Source organism: Gopherus flavomarginatus, chromosome 17 (assembly GCF_025201925.1).
Source record: "Gopherus flavomarginatus isolate rGopFla2 chromosome 17, rGopFla2.mat.asm, whole genome shotgun sequence".
NCBI classification, from domain to species: Eukaryota; Metazoa; Chordata; order Testudines; family Testudinidae; genus Gopherus; species Gopherus flavomarginatus.
The window spans coordinates 3,253,615-3,270,696 of record NC_066633.1 but is presented as its reverse complement, the minus strand read 5'-3'; the positions used below and the strand labels follow the sequence as shown (position 1 = coordinate 3,270,696).

At 36.4% G+C, this 17,082-nt stretch overlaps 1 protein-coding gene across 1 annotated transcript in view; it reads right to left on the bottom strand.

Annotated features, from left to right (window-relative positions):
• PSMB7 (proteasome 20S subunit beta 7) overlaps positions 1–17,082 on the bottom strand; it is a 563,007-nt gene that overhangs the window by 194,598 nt on the left and 351,327 nt on the right. The window lies entirely within an intron of this gene.

The following is a 17,082-nucleotide window of genomic DNA, read 5'->3' as shown; positions in this document are numbered from 1 at the left end:
GAGGGAAAAAAACAAAATTACCTCCCTGTCTTTCTCCACTGGCAAACTCAGCTGGATAACTCCCTTAGTCTCTCAGTTGCCTTTGTCTTACCACCCACATGTCATAAGCTATATGTCTCCACTTTCAAGGCCCATCACCGCCTATCCCCACCCTACCTATCATCTCATATTCACTATCAAGATATCAGTTCCCACCTCCGATTGGCCAGTGATGCCAGCCTCCATTGCCTACTTGTTACATTTTCAAAATATCATCTTTGTGCTTTCTCCTGTACTGCCTCTCATGCTTTGGAGGAGCTCCCTGTAAACATCCACAAAGCTTGTACTCCTCCATCTATCTGTCTGTATCCATCTGTTGCCTCTTGTTTTATACTTAGATTACAAGGTATTTAGGATAAGGACCATCTTTTTGTTATATGGGGAACACAGTCCATTGTGGAGGAGGTACTGAACCATGACTGGGGCTCCTAAGTGCTATGATGGTAATAATAATAATAATATTTTATTTATTTATTTGTTTGTTTATTTATTTATTTATTTACAGGCCTCCAGTAGGATAATTTTACTTTCTTGAGCTCCTCTTTACTTATTTTTTCAGAATGGATTTTTGTTTCAATAACATTTACATTTTAGTATTTTTTTAAACAGGAAACAAAATATTGGTTAAAATATAGAGCAGGTAAAAGCTGTTGTATTGACAAGCCTGAATATTGAAGTCTTCTATCTACTGAAGAGATAAAGCAAAGGTAGTAGCAATGTAACCTTCCTCCACACTAACTGATGTGCTTCAGCCCTGACCTGAACGGACCATATCTACAGAAGAAAGGGAGTTCAGTTTAGGCCCATTCAATCCTGAGCCCCTCTGCTAAGGCTCCCAACAAGGAGTCCAATTATTGCTACTTGTGTTGGTGGCTTTTTTGTGCTGTTGACACTTATTCAAAAGAACTGAAATGAGATCCTAAATTAAATTTACACAGGCCACTGTACAACTATCAGGCCCAGTCTACAGTCCTTATTCAGGCTAGAGTCCTACTAAAGCCAACAGGAGTTTTTGACTAAGTAAGGACAGCATGAACAGGTCTCTCACATGGTTAAAAACTTCTGATCATCACTGAAATTCTGTTTCTAGCTTTGATATTGGCCTGGTGGGTGATCTTGGGCAAGTCACTTCCCCTTGTTGTGTCTCTGTTTCCCCATCTGTGAAATGGAGATAATGATACAGACCTCCTTTGTTCTGTAAAGTTCTTTGAGTTCTACAGATGAAAAGTATGATATAACAGCTAGGTGTTATTAATTATTATTATTACCAACCTGGCTTGGATTTGAACTAGCAAACCTAGGATGAATAGTGCTGTACCAGTGCTTTGAACAATCTAGTAGTCCCAGTCAGACGCTGTAAGCTGCTGGAATAACTCAACAGAAACTAAACACCTGTGCCATCAGGAAGAGATTTCCCCAGCGGAGGTTTATAATCAGAAATCAAATCAAGTTAACATAAGGAAAAGAGAATAACAGGAAACTTGCCCACAATCCTGGCCAGCTCCCAGTCCTGTGACCCCTGGATTTGAAGACCCAGGGACATTCTCACTTCTGTGTCACCCAGCCAATTTTCAGACCTTCCTCTGAGCACCTATATAAGGAAAGGAGAAAGATGAGTTGAAGTTAACCTCTTGTCCACAGGTAATTACGTCAGCTTCTTCTACCTAGATAACAGAAAATTACACTGGAAAAGATGCTTAATTCTCTAATTTACCTAAGACAGAGCTTCACTGCTGTTAAATGATTGCTGTGTCCTTTGGACTGAATGCTCTTTAAAATTCAGTAGGAAGCACTAGCATCTTAAAGTATTGACTGGTTATTGTATGACTTCAGGTCTAAGGCAGACATCCCTGGGCTAATTAGAACTTTAGACTGAACTATATAGCTCAGAAAATCATCAGAGGCAAATAATGACATTTGTGAGTAAGTGAAATCATTGGCATAAGGGAGAAAGAGATCATATAAAAATAAAAGCAGATTACCTGGAGTTTAGGAGTTGACAATTCTATTTATTTTAAAAGAATAATAATGCAGTGGGCCCCATCTGGTTCTTGTCTCATCTCAGGTGAGTGGACAGCTCTAAAATCTTTATAGAAAAAAAGGCTCCTAGTCCACACAAATTCATATTCTGCTCATGCTCACCAGTGAAATATTAATGTTAGGAAAGATTGAAGTAAAAGAGGAAATTATTTAGAAGCCGAAGTGGAAAGTGACAAGTACCTCAGTGCAGCTCACCATACTGCTGAGTAGGAGAGGGCTCCACCTTGCAGGTGTGCTCATAAATACTGAAAGTTGCCATCTCAACCCTCCTGGTGGTCCCTCCAGGTCATAGTTGATGCATGTTAGTCAGTTTGTGGGAGGCTTACATTACTGCTGCCTGTGCTGGACCTGCTCTGTGGATAAGCAAAGAACACCAAGTAATATCTTTCACTAGCACCATATACAATTCAACAAACAAAACCAAAACCCACTCTGCAATGAAATGTTTATTTTTCTAACATTTCCAAGGAATTAATAAGCAACGTTCATCATGTCTCTGTCCTCCTTTTACCCTTCTTCTTGTTCTCTCTTTCTTTTTCTAATCTTTATCTGGCCAGTTCCTGAATAAAATACTGTGACTCTCACTGCATCCTCTGGTGCAGGGAAAAACAGGGTATACTCTATACCTATGGTATTTGCATCTTCACTAAGCCAACTTGCAGTATATAGCTGTATTTTAATTCTGGAAATGGTATGTAATTTCCTTGTCCTCCTGTCTCCCCACTCCCTTTCCTAATAGCAGAAAGGCACTGGAGGGTCACATGGGGCTGTATGTTACAGGCTGCCTGCAGGACCCTGGCGGATGAGGCTGTATTTAATGAGCACATCTTCACTGACAGATTCATTATTTGTGTTCGGTCGCTTCAAGTCAAAACTGATTAGTTACACTTACTGCAGCAAAGATTTAATGATTTTATTGTTTATCTTCAATTTATTTTGATTAACATCTCCGTTCTTTTCATTGCAAGTGCAATTAGGTGTAATATAACAGCGACTACTTTAATTTTGTTGAAATTAAGATGAATAAGTGACGGATTATGGCACTTTGTTTAACAAATAAATCATAGTTAAGAGGATTGTATTAGTAATAAATGAAAAAAGAGACAGTCTAATTAAAATGCATGGATCTGTTAGCTTCAAGTGTACCAGAAAACGCAGTGAAATTTCATTTTAAAAATCAACTAAATTTAGGGATATAAACTGTTCAGTGGCAATAAGAAAATTGAAAAGTAATGTATGTTTTTAAAATGAGCTGCATTTCTTGTTGTGTGGTATGAGGTGGGAGGAAGTGGAGGCAGTGAAGTGAAGGCTTAAATTATAACCTTTAAGAGTTAGGATTATTGTGTTAGGAAACACCGCAATTAAAGCCTGGCTGAAATAAACAGGCTGAGAGACCAAAAGAAAAAAAAATGTCTCATTAGCTCAATTTGCACACATTCAAACTTCAGCATTTTCTGCAGATGAACATTCTCCAAGCCCCAGCCACAATTTTTCTTTAACTTCACAAGGTGCAATTTGCTGCCATGGCAGAAGTCTCAAGACACATAAAATGAGAGAGAGAGACAGAGTGAGGGGAATTGAACCAACAGTGAGTAAAACAAGATTTCTGTGCACAAGCATCCCCAAATCATAGGGTAGGTATCAGGGCAGCAGTCCTGGAGCCAGCTTAATGTGGGGATCACATGGACTTTGGCTTCCACTAGAGAAAAACCAAGTGCAAAACGAACTCTTTGGAATCAGAAACTTTATCCCTCTGATGTTAAAAAGACCTTATATTTGACAGGACAGCTTTGAAGATAAGACAGAAGCACTCTCCAGCTACAGGCTGTTCAGCACCCTGCACTGCTATCTGCAATGCACTTCAGTTCAGTTTCACAGAGTTCACTAGTATTAAAAGGAAGAGAAGGGTAGGGGGTGTTTTTTTTGTATATTGAATCGTTACTGTATTTTGAAAAATGCTGCTGTGTCTTGCCCTATGAGAGTTCAGTCCCTTTGGGCTCATCTTCATCATCCTTCCTTCTCTTTGCACTATGAAACTGGCCAGTTGCTCTCTGCTAGTCAAAATGTAAATAGATTTAAAAAAAATTAAATTGCCTTGACTACACATATGAGAGATCTCTAAACTAGAGTGTCTTGGCACTATATCAGGGAAGGGTTGAGGAGGGACTTTTCCCCTATTCTTAACGTGCCAGAGACAAGGAAAAAAAATTCAGATTCTAACAGAAGATTTAGGGTTGGAGGGATGAGGAAAACTGAATGCAAGTTCTATGTGCACCTTACTTTAACTCCCTGTATGTGTTTAAGGGTGAGGAGGAAAGAAACAGAGTTAGAGAGTAACCTATAATACCGCAAGACTTATAGGAGGGTCCTCGGCTCTTCCTTGTCTATGCCTCTTAAATTTTCTCTATGTGAGGATTTATCATTTTAACTGTTTTATAAAGTATTTTCAGATCCTCAGATGGAAGCCGCTAATCAAAGAGCAACTTATTAATTAATTAATTAATTAATTATTACTAATCTGACACTAATTTAATTGTTTGTCTCTGTAAAGAAATTTTATCTTGGTAAAAAACTGGGATATGGTTTGTCTGGCAAACTATAACCATCTGATCATTCAGGACATTTTGGGTCTCTGTGGTTTGTTTTGTTTACACTGTACGTTCATTGGAGAAGGGATTTGATCTTTCTTTTTTCATTAAAATATCGAGAAACATGGGAACTTAGTGGAGCTAAGCCAGTTTACACCAGCTGAGAATGTGTCCCATAAATGGAAATAGGCTCAAAAATTCCTCTTAGCAAATACCTACAAAAAATGATTGAGAGCAGAATCAGGACCATTATCTCTTACTTATTCTGGTGCAAATCAGAAATAACTGAAGGCAGTGGACTTGTATCAGTGTAAACTGGTGTAAGTGGGTGATAAACTTCTGAGGCCTCTGGTCTTTGCTTCTGATTACAATACTCTGATTCACTAATCTATTGAAAAAAGTGAGTTTTCTAAAATCTATAAAAATCTAACAAATCTAGATGTTTTTCATTCTGCAGTATTTAAATGTATTTACAAGTATTTCTCTGTGTGTTACAGCCACTCTTCTGGTATCAGCTTCCAGTATTTTGGTAAATAAAACAGATGAAAGGTTTAGTCAGAGAGAAAGGGAGAGAGAGAGAGTAGAAAATGATGCTAATGACCAAATCAACCTGTAAAAAGCAGCCCTGCTCTGACTGGATCCCTAGTCATCAGCTGAGTGTCATGCAGGAAAGCTAGGAAGAGCTGGGGGAGGTTGTGGAGAGGTTGGCGAGCTGGAGACTGGCAGCATCATTGGTTTGAACAGGCCGTGATTGATTTGTCACCAGAGGCCCGTTTGACTGGGCGAAAAGCCCTTCTGATCTCAATCTCTCTCTGCCTCCCTATCTCCTCTGTCCCTCTTTCTCTCTCCACACTTTGGAGCTGGCACTTGCAGGCTGGGCAAGGGGGCTTGGGTTGAGGCTGACACAGAACTGAAGGGTTGGAGGTCACTGCTGCTAAAGCCCTATAACGAGACGAGGGAAATCCTGGCTCTTCGTACCTTCCACTTTCTCAGTGTCACCTTTCAGTGTCGCCTTTCACTTAGAGGTTTACAATCCCCCAAAACACACACACACACAGATACAGAAACAACCCCCTCCACCACCACCACCACAGGCACAAAACTGCATCGCCCCTCTCTCTCTGCTTCTCACACACACACACATTGTCTTCACCCCCCCCCCCCTTCACCTTCCCATTATCTCTGGCTGGGAGAAACCTCTAGATCTACAAATATTAATTGCAAAAGACAACGAAAGGTAAGAAGGCGTCAATTATCCAAAGGTGTCGTGATGTTATTTCAAGTAAATTGCAAATGTATGAGAAGGGAAGATTTCACCCCAGTGATTCCTGTCTGCTTGGCTGATAGGGACCGGAGCTGATTCCCTTCCCAGAACTGCTGCAGCTATGCCTCAAACCACACACTTTCCTGAAGGAGCCACCAGCATGGGCCTTTCCGAAATCTCTCTTTATTTCATTCATTAAGGGCATTAGGCAAGTTGGAATTTGTTTGAGGAGGATCCTATGGGAATACAGTCTCCGGGGTAGGTATTTTCATGACTTTCCACATCCTGAGGCTCTCTCTGTATCTCTTTCTTTCTCTCTTCCCGGTTAGATGGGGTTTGGAAGGGACTGCCCTCAGCTTCCAGCTAATCCTGGGGAAATGAATTATTTGGAGCTGCAAATGTTGAGTGAGAAAATTTATTTCAGAGAAGTGGCAATTACCCACTAAGGAATTAACAGATCTTTCTGGCTACTTTTGTTAATGGGCATTATTATTATTACTATTATTATTATTCCTACCTGGTTTAAGGTTCTTTTCCACACAAGTGTTTTTAATGACAATTGCATTCGTTATCCAGGAAAAAAGAGGTAGTAAACTGGGCAAGAGCAAAATAATATTAACCAAACAAAAGCATACTTATTAAGTGGGCTGTTGTATTTGTATAAAAGCAGGACAATCACAATACTCCAGCTCATTTCACTTGGCAAAGGGACATGGCACCAATTTTTTAACTTTAAAATAGTTTAATGAACATGAATGGAGAAATAATTTTTCTGTGTGTTTAGCAGTCTATAAAGAAGAGAGAACGCTTTAACTTTGATCGCCACAATTAGTTCCCTGGGTATCTAGAGGGGAACAGGGCAACCCTGGGAGCCTCAGTTCTTTAGATACAAAAGCATTTAGATCGCTTTAGAGCAGTTAATCCTGAGACTGGCTAGGGTCCCTTTTGTTTTCTAACTCCATTGTGGGTTTTGTTCAGTTTTTTCTGTTCGCATGATTGACTGCCCAATGGATGCTAATTATCCAAATGTCGCTTCTGTCCTTTGAGTGACTTTCTATGTATTATGGGCAACTGTCATGCATTCTGTCATTCTATATCATATTACATGTATTATCATATGAAAATGGTACTCTGCATAAAGGAAGGTGTCTGAACCAGCAGATGCTGCAGATATTTAGAAGACTTGCTTAATTTGTATGGATTTCTTTAGAAAATCGGTCAGAAAGCATTTAGGGGAAATTCAGAAATGGAAAGTTTATCAGGTAATTATTTTTGTCCTTTTGCTGTTTACGTGATCATGTGTAAAACATTTACTATCTCCACTTTCTGAAATCTGCAACCACCTTCATGCTATTGAACTAGGCAACCCATCTGTATTTATTAGAGTATGACAGCTTAAGCTAATTAAACTGATATCTGTCTAAAATAATAAGCCCAGAAAGTTAGAATATTATGATTCTAAGTAAAAAAGGCAGCACAAATGTAGCACAAATGTTATTTTTTTAATGATAATCTGAAATTTCTGTATGAAAAATACTGGATGTTGAATTACAAACAGTGAATATTAGAATTGCACAGAAAAGATAAATTTTCACAGAAAATATTTTTCTATAGAATTTTATCTCTACATGACAATTAAACAGGATCCAGGATAACACAGTCTTGAGCTTGCATATTCATTTATTTTATATGTATGTGAACATATATTTTTTAAAAGATAGCAACGGAAAGGATTTTAAAACAATATTTCCACTAAAATAAACACACCTCTGTGGAACATGCATACCAACACTTAACAGGAATGCAAGATTTATAAAGATAGGGCTTTTTAGACTTACACTCTAGGGTCCATTGAATCCATAGACACATCCACACTTTCCTCTCCTAAAATGTTAGGACAGCATTATATATTTTCTGTTGATAAGAAATGTTATGGATGCATATATAGTATTGTAATTAATTGCTTTGTGCATCATCAGATACATGAGCAATAAGTTTCCACCAATGATATAGCTAAATTATGGTGCAGATATTCATTAAGAAACGAAAAAGATACTACAGAAGGGCTTGCTCTGCTGTACCAAGGTGCTTTGAATTTTTCCAATTATCAAATATACATGATCAAGCTGTGCTTGTTAGGGTACAAGGACCTCAAAACGGTCAATGGTTATTGATCAGACTGTTAAGTATTTGTGCACGATTCTTTATATCCCAAAAGATTCAGGGAAATGAACAGTAAGAAATTGCATTAGAGTCTACCTTTGTTTGACACAGATGTATCAAAATAGTGGATTAATTCCCAAACCGATTGGAAAATGTGTGCTGTTTATTATCACACAAGAACTCCAAATATTGAGGTTACAATTTCATCTTTTCTACTATCATTGGTAAATTATAAACAGCAATTTCAAAATTTAGCACATAGTTTTTGTATAACATGAATACTGAATAATTGATAAGAGCAGATTTACACAGGAAAAACAGAGATGGAATCATAGCTTATCTGTTGGCCCTCACACCTTTCCTTGCATTTTGAATTATGCCACAATATATTTCTTTAACTGCACTTGCAGTAATATTGGTGTAATAGAATAGATGATAACAGGAAGTTCTTGATTTCTATCACTCTTATAGAATATCAAAGCATAGACAAATCCAGCTATTTTCATTTGTTTTGGTAAAAAAAAAACTGTTTAGTTTTTTTATAAATGGTTTTAATCAGACACTTTTTGGTAAAAAAAAACTGTTTAATTTTTTTATAAATGGTTTTAATTAGACACTTTTTGTTAGTAGATCTGTATATTTGGCAAGTAAACCAGAATATTTAAAGCTGTCCTTTTGTGTATTGTAATATTTATATTATGTCCAATAGATAGCTAAAATGTTTTCCAAAATGTATAATTTTGTATTTTTTTGGTTTTGTTTTTTAATGTACTGTAGTTAAAAAAATTGTTTTGCAAGCCAAATTATTTCACATGGTAAGAGAGAACTTAATGTGTAATTCTTGTGAAATCATATAAGAAGTCTACTTTGGGTTTTATTATGTTGTAAATTAAGTAAATTGACAATACTTATCCTGCATATAGAAATCTCGTAAGGTAATCTTATTATATATAAAGAAAACTAATGAACCTAAAAATAATGTTCAGAAATATTAGCTTTGAATAAGTCTCAGTATTTGTGTGTGTGTATATAAACATGCACCTAGGTATACATAGAGATATGATATGTATATGCACACATAAACACACAAATCTATAGCTACAGATTTATACATACAGAAACTGCAGTTTATGGAAATATTAACAGTGTACACCTTGAATATGTCCTGCATATTTTCAGTCATTTTCATATTTGGTATCTCTAAACATATCTTAATATTTTTCCAAATTCAAATGACACAAAAAATAACCAGCCTCACTTGTACTTATGTGAAAACTTCAGATAGCATAAACTTGGCAAAATGTCACTGATTGGTTGGAAATGGCCTTTCACCTTATTGTGTCTGAACTGCCACTTAATTAATCTGTTCTAGTTTGAGAGCTGACAATGTTCAAGATAAGCACTATATTGAAGAAAGCACATAGAACTTTAAAGGATGCACTATATTCGTTTTTTTTAGTGACAGAACTTGACTGAATAATTTATTTTTACTTAAATATGTCTATAAGATCTCATCTTTTCAATTTTCTCTTTAGTTCTCCATTATAATTTATTGCTATTGCAAATATTTACTTACATATGATATCTGTATCTGCCTTTACATTTGTACTTTTGTCTGCTCTACTCGCTCACGTTAGTTCTGTAAAGTTTGCACCTGGTTTCCCTACCTGCTTGCTGTATTTTGAAAGTGTTTTTCCAAGACATATGGTGGGCATTTGGTTAGTCCAGATAAAGGTTTTTAGTGACAAAATATTGACTGGATTTGGTGTTCACTTATGAAGAATGACATTATTTCCACAGACATCTCAGCCATATACAGGGAATAGTTAATTAATTAAAGGACCTGCTAATTGCTACTTGAGTCACAGTGCAGAGCTGATGAAGAGGGCTTGGTACAAGGTTAGGTTCTCTGTTTTAAAGAACATTTTCATTTAAAAGATTTCTTTAAAGTACATCTGAACATTTTTTACATTTTTCTTCTGGTTCCTATATCTGGTTCACACTCAAGTGTTCAATTGATCTTCAATTAATGATAATATATTGTCAGGGTTCTTCAGCTGGGATAAATTGATGAGAAGCTTTGTTTCATTTGGTGCAGGTGGCACTGTTTAATAAGCACAAGAAAGGGTGAATAATGTAGTGTTTGCCAAGAGAAATAAATGCAAAATAGAGAGTTGCAATTAGAGCAGTTCAGAGAAATAGAGAATAAATATTAAATGGCCAGATATCTTGCAAACTTCAAATGAAATAGTAATCAGTATCTGATTTCAAACTGCCATATTAATTTATGAATGATTAAACTTACTGCTTTAAAGTAAATTTGGTGAGCAAGTGTGCTTGCATGAAGCCCACACATTTCATATCTGACTGACATGCACCATAGTTCTGATTTTAAAACACATTGTATGAATTTTTTCTGATACTGAAATATAAATTAAGTTCTAAAATCTCAAGTATAAAATCAACACATACTCTAACAATTAGCTTTTGCATTATATTGTAAAGCATCCCAAGCTTTGTTTTTATTTAGTCAGGTTAACTATTTATGAGAAAAATTATCCTACAGAAAATCAGTGTGTGAAAACTTGCATACCATTATTCATAATTCAATGGCAAGGGGCTTGCTAATGATTTTCACACTTGCAAAAATGAAGTAAAATAAAGTTGCAGAATTTCGGTGTTTTTTCAAATTAATATAGTGACAAAAACCTGGCCAGGTAGAATCCTTGAAAATGAAAAGCTTGTAAGGACAGATATTGCACATCAAAAAATAAAAACAAATAGATGTAATTGGAGATGACAAATGACAGAGAAAAGAGAATGATGTTTGATTTTTAAAAACAGACAAACTTGATTTCCAGTGTATGTCTGCCAGGTAAGAGGATACTGTTATGAACTGATTAATAAAAGAATGTGACTGTTTTAGGCATTTCAGCAACACTTCTGCATCTAAAAATTTCAACTGTAGACAGATTTTCCACTGACAATCCCCCCCCCACTACTAACCTGTTCAATACACTTATAAAATACAAAATGTTCCCAATCACAACCAATGAAGGAAACTTCCTTACATTAAATGAGTCTAATATTGTGTTAGGAATCTGAAGTACTTTCTGATATGGTTAAATTTGGTTGTAGAACTGAAGGGAATATACTCAGCACATCTCTCTAAATATTTGTAGCTGGATACAAGGTTTAGTGAGCGATTAAGTAAAATATGGACTGAGTCATATTCTTAGTCTCTGATTATTCAGAAGAGGCAGTGCTAGTGGAGTCTTACACTACAAACCCTATTTTTGTTATGTAGCAGTGTTTACCAAATCCACAATATACCCAATCAGGGCAGCCCTCAAAACATCTAGGATTGGTTGATATGGAACTTGTAAAATGTTTATGAGTGAGTGTTTGCCTGGCAATGCAGCTTTTGGTGACCTACTGTCAAGAGTGGAATTACTGATACTATTACATAGTGAAAAAGGGCAGTGGGGAAGGACAGGAACTTTCCCATCTAAACTCTTTATGTGCATTTAGACACAATAGTTTTCAGTGAGACAAAATACCTTCACCGCTTTGTTAAAACAAAATCTGTTTATGCTAAGCAAGAAGTGTATTCCTATGAAGAATTTTCCTGCTGTTTTTTGATCCTTAACTCTACAGTCTTATAAAGTAACCAGATTAGCAAAATGGCAATTAAAGAACTCAGAACTATTCTGGACAAGATTTTAAATACATTAAGGAGCAGTTGCAGCAGAGACATCTTGTTGCAATATTTACTTTTGTAACATACATGGACTCTTATACTCTCTGCATGAAATTTAACTTTTATGATCTAAGTACTATGTATTTTGTTAAAATCATACTACTTCAAGTATTATTTAATGACAGATGCATGATGATTCAGGATAGAAGATTTAAAGGCATCAACAAAAAGCTATATTCCCTAATATAATAATCCATTATTTATCTAAAATACATAACCATTGACCTACCCATTTGTATTTCCTTTACTTATTCACTGTAATAAAAATGAAGATTTTGTCATCACTTTGAGAAACTGTGCCAAACACCTTAAAACACCTGTCACATGCCAACTTCACTTCATTCCTCTCCTCAGGGAGTAGATACATCTGGAATCATAATTACAGATAAAACCTTGACAAAACTGCATATGAGCCCAGCCCCTCGCCCCAACATCTACCTTTTCATCACATTTAATACAATATTAATATCGGTTACTAAAAAGGCTTACAACCTTTACATTTCTGACATATCATGTTCAAACCTATATTTCACACTTCTTGTTTCTGTTTTAAGTTCAGTACACTTAACAGGACTCTGGAGAGAAGATCATGTGGTTGAAGAGTCCCCTCCCTCTCTGACCCCCATAAAGGCATTTTCAGAATTGTTCAAATACCTATGGTCCTATAAACTAAAAAAATCTAAGACTTTGTATATCTTATTTAGGTCAGAGATGTGTGTGTGTGTATATGTACACACACAGACTTACAGAATTGTATTTATTTCTGAACCCAATTGCCTGTATCAATGACAAAGCAATTTGTATACAACATCTGGGTAAATTATCCTCAACATTTTCCTTACAAACATTTTTTATTCTTCTTGCAAATCAGGCAAATACAATTTGCTAATTTTATAGAGTAATACTATCTGATCTTATTTACCAGTGATTGACAGTTTTTCAAATCAGAATAAAACACACTCTTTGCTGATCATCCTCTGGAAAGTGGGCTGTTTGCATTGTCTTAAACTAGGTATACTGCTGAGAAACAGCAAGGGAGCTCATTCAGATTGGAGCAAATGGTGAGATTATAGATCCAAGAGACGCTACCCTGCCCCAAAGATTCTGGGTTTAGATCATATTTAGTTGCTGAGTCCCTGGAATGGTATTTTTTGCCACGTGCTAGTATAAAACATTCATCAACTGGGGTTACAAACAAATGCAATTGGAGAGGTTTGTAGAATTTTCATTTATTACTATGCTTGTAATTAATACTATGCTGAAATATCTCAGGCAGCTCACTCTATTGCTTTGTTCATGTTAGACTGGTGACAGCAATACATTTTGATACATAATTAACAGTTTAGAAAGGCAATAAAAATTGAAAAAATCCCCAGCAAATATAATAGACATCTCTTAAGCAAAGGACATTTAAATAGGTTGCCAGTTATTCACTCAACATCTTTATGCGAGTGAAAAAAATATACACTATGAAATATTCCTGAGACAAACCACTTTAATAAGCAAGAAATATAATTTCCTATGACTCATACACTCGGCTGCACTAGCTGGATAAGGATACTGATGGTGTAGCAAAGAAACAGCAACATAAAATGTGCTTCACTCTGGAAAGTTAAAACACCTTTACAAATACATTCATTTACAGTTTAGGGTGATGTTAATATCTGTCCTATTTTTAAATAGTTTGATGTCTTTAATAGGATCATACCACTATTCTCTATTACTTTAAAATGACCCACAGTGTCTCACTTGTTACACAATAAGTATAAAATGTGACAGATGAATGGAGTAATCATTTCATTGAATCATTTCAAGTCTGTCTGGAAAGCAACTGAATCTGAAGCATGTTAGTCTTTCTCCAGTGACTGAGAGAGATGCAGAGCTGGGCTCCACTTGCTGTCAAGAAGAAAACTGTCTCACATTTTAGGAGAACAGCATCATTGCCTATAAAAATGAAGACAAAATAAATAAAACCAGTTAATGTTGTAGTTAACTTGCAAATCAAGTAAATCTGTTGGTACAGTATTTTAGAAATAAACGATAACAGCATCACACCAAACACACATTTCTGAACATATAAGACTTTTCATTTTGATTTAATGGTATATCAGCGTCAACTATTGCTTTGCTGGTACACACTTCCTGATGCCTACTGTGAAGGGTGCCCATATTTACAACTGAGTAAGATGATTAATTACACCTTGTCAATCACGGTGCATGAAGACATAACACCACAGCAGACAATGAAGAAGATGCCTGAAGCTGCAATTACGTTTTAATTCATAGTTTATTGTATGTCCCGTATATTGCAGTCTAATAACCGTATGGGGCATCAAAAACATAGGAGATATCAATCACTCTTCCCCCTGCTCTCTCAAGTTTATATTATTCCACAGCCTTTAATTTGCCATAACTAGTTACTTGTTTTCTGAGCTTTCTTCTATTTTTTCTTACCTTCAGTTTCCATTTATCTTTTATTCGCATTATCTTTATCCAACAGCTATAAAGTATGGATGCAAGTCTGCAGCTCACTTAAAATCTGTAACAGACAACCTGAAACCCAGCAATTAACAAAGACAGCTTAGACTCGTGTCCCTTTGTTGAAGGAGGCGTTGAATTCTTTTGTTCTGATTTAGTCACGGTAGCTGGGTGGAAGCTGGTACCTCATTATGTGGTTGGTCTGTTTAGCTGGTAGGTAGCAGATGGTACTGGAGATGACGTTACCAGAGAGAGGCAGGGTAGAGAAACTCAAGACCTGTGATTTGTTCACCTGTCACTTACTACAAAATACAGGTTAAGGGACTTCATTATTAGCTTCACTTTTTAAAAATGAATAATTTCCCATTTCAAAAGAGACCCTATTTGATTTTAAAAGATGATTTGTATTACAGTGGTTTTTCCTCTGTTCATTATTCGAGAATATCCTGCTTTTTATTCTGAACAATGTAAATGTCATTCATGTGTCAGTATGTACACTAGCAGCTTTGTGTTTACAATCTATTACTTTCCTTGTTGTATTCTAGTAGCAAGGGTTGGATGCCTTCTTGTGTTTGTATATCACTCAAGAAGATAATCAGAGATAGTAGCCTAAGAACTGGATGTCACTGCCATACCTTTTCAATCATATCTTTTCTGTTATTGTTTCCAGCCACTCATTCAATATAATTATATGAAATATAATCTAATCTTTTAGAGATAATTAGCAATGTCTGAGGCCTGACATTAAGGAGAAGAGGCTATGACCTGTTTCAGCTATAAATATATTTAGAACACGTGCAATAAGTTCTGTATTATAGAATTAAACATGTATGAAGAGATCTAAGGAAAATACAGTATATAGATACAGAACACACACAGCAAGCTGCCTAAGTAAAAGTAATGCAATTGTGTTCCATGACAAGACATAGTATTATGCAAACAGTACTGTGTGTAACTTTTTACCTGAGTTGTTTTATCCCTGTACACTATTAAATGGAGGCAAACCATCCATCACAGAGAATACTAGTGAAGTCTTGCATGTTGATTAGTTGGTAAGGGGTAAATAAAGTGTGGAAAAGAGCAAAAGCCACATACCTGTTACTATCGACATGTATGGTGATTCATCTGTCCAGGTACATTACAATAAAAATAATTTATATATAAACAAGAATATATATATAAACAAGAATATGAAAACACAAAATAAACCATAGATTGTAAAGACAAATACCATACAAATCTTATCATTCTGTTTCATTTTTAATCAGAGTTAAAATACCAATTTCCTTTGTTTCCAAGCACTGATAACTTTGGCACATTCTCTGGATATATCCCACAGATACCAGATTAGCCTGTGTTCTGCACGACTCCTTGAGGGCTCTTGAGGTTTTTTTATATAAACCTCTGAGGCATAATATGCTGACAACACCTTGTTTCTCACTCTGAGGTGAAAATGTATTTAATCATTTGAAACTATTCAAAGGGAAAGATAGCAGTGAGTATAGTTTATTATAAAGATGTCAAGAAATACATAAAATCAAGAAAGGAATAAAAGGAATAATTCCAATGGTAACTAAATGTATCCTTCTTCACTTTATTACACGTGTAAGAGGCAGACCACTACTACTGCTAACAATAATAATGAAATAATAAATAATAGTAATAATTTTACTTCATTTGCAAGATACCAACCACTACTGCTCATAATAAAAACATGTAATAATTTTTACTCACAGGTCCCAAGTAAATTCTGGGATCTCACAGTAAATTAAGACTTACTTTCCAACCTAATCCCTTTGCTAACATAATTAAAACGCTGATATTTGACCTCAGAGCACTAAACCTTCCATGCTATCCATCTTCTTGGAAAATATTTATAAATCTTGAGAGGTTTCCTGTTGCATTTCTTTAGTTTTTTACTGGGGGATTCCTTGATGTCTTTGCCTTAAATTGGGAAGAGGCTTCTCTGGCCTAGTTTTCTTAAAGTTAACTTGGAAATAACAGAAGTGAGAAGGATCAGTTTGTGAGAGACTCCATAAAGTTTAATGGCACCAATGACAATATTCTAGCTATGACTATGTTTCAGAAGGAGGGTGAATGATGTTGGTTGCATTCAATGAATTTTAAATGTTTCAGATCAGATGATCTCTGAGTGTAAACCTTTCCTTGGCCTCCTGAGTCTCCTGCCTGGAAGTCAGTTCACTCTGATATATCCTGCTTGCAGCAGCCACTGTAACATACAAATCATTTAGTGTTGCCAGTTAGTTATTGTGAATCTTCTTACCGATGCTGATCTGAGTTTTGAGTGGCTGCTGTTCCTCTGCTCCAAGTGCTCTCTCTTCTGGGTGCACAAGGCAGCACGGGATCTGCAGCAGAGAATAGGGTCCACGCACTCAGATGTTAGTTACCTAGAGTAATGGTCTGAAGAGGATGGGAAGCCTTATTTTTCTTTTTTTGCAAAAGTGGGAAAATAGCAGCAAAGCCTCAATAGCCTGAGAACTGTAGCTCCCCCGCGCCCTACCCTTAGCCATGCCTCTCCCGTCTCCACTCACTGCCTCCAGCCCAAGCACATGCTGCCTGGGCCAGGAGCTGCTGCAGCCAATGGGGGCTGGCCAGGACATGATGTCAGACAGGCTGTAGAAAAGGCGCGGAGGCTTGCGCTGGGCTGGGACTGCAGAAGCTTCTCTCGCACTTTAAGGGATTGCGCCGAGCGGCAGCAGGCCCCCCCCCTACTCACGCGGCGCAGCCAC